The 3,269-nt window shown below is 42.9% G+C and overlaps 1 non-coding gene across 1 annotated transcript; it reads right to left on the bottom strand.

Annotated features, from left to right (window-relative positions):
• Nucleotides 1–669: 669 nt before the first annotated feature.
• LOC148561700 (small nucleolar RNA R71) lies at nucleotides 670–777 on the bottom strand. Its single transcript, XR_015887247.1, has one exon. It is a non-coding gene; the product is annotated as a small nucleolar RNA R71 (small nucleolar RNA).
• Nucleotides 778–3,269: the final 2,492 nt, after the last annotated feature.

The raw sequence follows: 3,269 nt of genomic DNA on the forward strand, positions 1-3,269 counted from the left end.
CTCACCCAAATTCGAACCCCCTCTTCCATCTGTGTTCAAATTTCTTCTTCTTCTTTTTCTCTACTCACACTGGGACCTCTATACTGTGGTAAAAGGACCCCTATTATTATTATTTTTCTGTTCTCTCTTTTTCATATGAGCAGGAGCAAGGATAAGAACATTCTTGTTGAAGCAGATCCAGAACCTGAAAGGACTCTAAAGAGGAAATTAAGAGAAGCTAAATTACAACAATCCAGAGATAACCTTTCAGAAATTTTTGAACAGGAAGAGGAGATGGCAGCCGAAAATAATAATAATGCAAGGAGGATGCTTGGTGACTTTACTGCACCTAATTCCAATTTACATGGAAGAAGCATCTCCATTCCTGCCATTGGAGCAAACAACTTTGAGTTGAAACCTCAATTAGTTTCTCTGATGCAGCAGAACTGCAAGTTTCATGGACTTCCATCTGAAGATCCTTTTCAGTTCTTAACTGAATTCTTGCAGATCTGTGATACTGTTAAGACTAATGGAGTAGATCCTGAAGTCTACAGGCTCATGCTTTTCCCTTTTGCTGTAAGAGACAGAGCTAGAGTGTGGTTGGACTCTCAACCCAAAGACAGCCTGAACTCTTGCGATAAGCTGGTCACGACTTTCTTAGCCAAGTTCTTTCCTCCTCAAAAGCTGAGCAAGCTTAGAGTAGATGTTCAAACCTTCAAACAAAAAGATGGTGAATCCCTCTATGAAGCTTGGGAAAGATACAAACAGTTAACCAAAAAGTGTCCCTCTGACATGCTTTCAGAATGGACCATCCTGGATATATTCTATGATGGTTTATCTGAGCTATCAAAGATATCATTGGACACCTCTGCAGGCGGATCCATTCACCTAAAGAAAATGCCTGCAGAAGCTCAAGAGCTCATTGACATGGTTGCTAATAACCAGTTCATGTACACTTCTGAAAGGAATCCTGTAAGTAATGGGACGCCTATGAAGAAGGGAGTTCTTGAAGTTGATACTCTGAATGCCATCTTGGCTCAGAACAAAATATTGACTCAGCAAGTTAATATGATTTCCCAGAGTCTGAATGGAATGCAAGCTGCATCCAACAGTACTCAAGAGGCTTCTTATGCAGAAGAAGCTTATGATCCTGAAAACCCTGCAATAGCAGAGGTGAATTACTTAGGTGAACCTTATGGAAACAGCTATAATCCATCATGGAGAAATCATCCAAATTTCTCATGGAAGGATCAAAAGCCTCAACAAGGCTTTAATAATGGTGGAAGAAACAGGTTTAGCAATAGCAAGCCTTTTCCATCATCCACTCAGCAACAGACAGAGAATTCTGAGCAGAATCCATCTAGCTTAGCAAACTTAGTCTCTGATCTATCTAAGGCCACTGTGAGTTTCATGAATGAAACAAGGTCTTCCATTAGAAATTTGGAAGCACAAGTGGGCCAGCTGAGTAAAAGAATCACTGAAATCCCTCCTAGTACTCTCCCAAGCAATACAGAAGAGAATCCAAAAGGAGAGTGCAAGGCCATTGACATAAGCACCATGGCCGAACCCAAAGAAGGAGAGGAGGACGTGAATCCCAAGGAGGAAGACCTCCTGGGACGTCCAGTGACCAATAAGGAGCTTCCCTCTGAGGAACCAAAGGACTCTGAGGCTCATCTAGAGACCATAGAGATTCCATTGAACCTCCTTATGCCCTTCATGAGCTCTGATGAGTATTCCTCTTCTGAAGAGAATGAGGATGTTACTGAAGAGAAAACTACCAAGTTTCTTGGTGCAATCATAAAGCTGAATGCCAAATTATTTGGTATTTAGACTTGGGAAGATGAATCTCCCTTGTTCACCAATGAACTAAGTGATCTGGATCAACTGACATTGCCTCAGAAGAGACAGGATCCTGGAAAGTTCATAATACCTTGTACCATAGGCACCATGATCTTTAGGGCTCTGTGTGACCTTGGTTCAGGGATAAACCTCATGCCACTCTCTGCAATAGAGAAACTGGGAATCTATGGGGTGCAAGCTGCTAAAATCTCATTAGAGATGGCAGATAATTCAAGAAAACAAGCTTATGGAAAAGTAGAGGACGTGTTAGTAAAGGTTGAAGGCCTTTACATCCATGCTGATTTCATAATCTTGGATACTGGAAAGGAAGAGGATGAATCCATCATCCTAGGAAGACCTTTCCTAGCCACAGCAAGAGCTGTGATTGATGTGGACAGAGGAGAATTGATCCTTCAAATAAATGAGGACAACCTTGTGTTTACAACTCAAGGATCTCTCTCTGCATCCATGGAGAGGAAGCAGAAAAAGCTTCTCTCAAAGCAGATTCAACCAAAGCCCCCACAGTCAAACTCTAAGTTTGGTGTTGGGAGGCCACAACCAAACTCTAAGTTTGGTGTTGAACTCCCATATCCAAACTCTAAGTTTGGTGTTGGGGAGTTTCAACAATGCTCTGAACATCTGTGAGGCTCCATGAGAGCCCACTGTCAAGCTATTGACATTAAAGAAGCGCTTGTTGGGAGGCAACCCAATTTTTATTTATCTAATAATATTTTTCTTAGTTATGTGTCTTTATAGGTTCATGATCATGTGGAGTCACAAAGTAAATATAAAAATTGAAAACGGAATCAAAAAACAGCAGAAGAAAAATCACACCCTGGAGGAGCATCTGCCTGGCGTTCACCGCCAGAACAGAGCATGGTTCTGGCGCTGAATGCCCAGAACAAGCATGGTTCTGGCGTTCAATGCCAGAAATGGCTAGTAAATGGGCGTTGAACGCCCAAAATGGGCACCAACCTGGCGCTGAACACCCAGAGTTGTGTGCAAGGGCATTTTGCATGCCTAAATTGGTGCAGGGATGTAAATGCCTTGACACCTCAAGATCTGTGGACCCCACAGGATCATCTCAGGATCTGTGGACCCCACAGGATCCCCACCTACCTCCACTCACATCTTCTCACCCCTCTTTCACAAAATCCCATAAACACTCTTCCCCAAAAACCCTTCACCAATCACCTCAATCTCTCTTCCCCATCACCTCTTCACCACTCACATCCATCCACTCTTCCCCATAAACCTACCTCATAAACTCCATCTACCTTCAAAATTCAAAACCAATTTCCCACCCAAACCCACCCTAAATGGCCGAACCTTAACCCCCCTCCCTCCCCTATATATAGCCCTCCATTCTTCCTCATTTTCACACAACACAACCCTTTCCTCTCTACTTGGCCGAAACACACTTCACCCCTCTTCTCCATCTTTTCTTCTTC

Source organism: Arachis ipaensis, chromosome B6 (genome assembly GCF_059453495.1).
Source record: "Arachis ipaensis isolate K30076 ecotype BB chromosome B6, ASM5945349v1, whole genome shotgun sequence".
NCBI classification, from domain to species: Eukaryota; Viridiplantae; Streptophyta; class Magnoliopsida; order Fabales; family Fabaceae; genus Arachis; species Arachis ipaensis.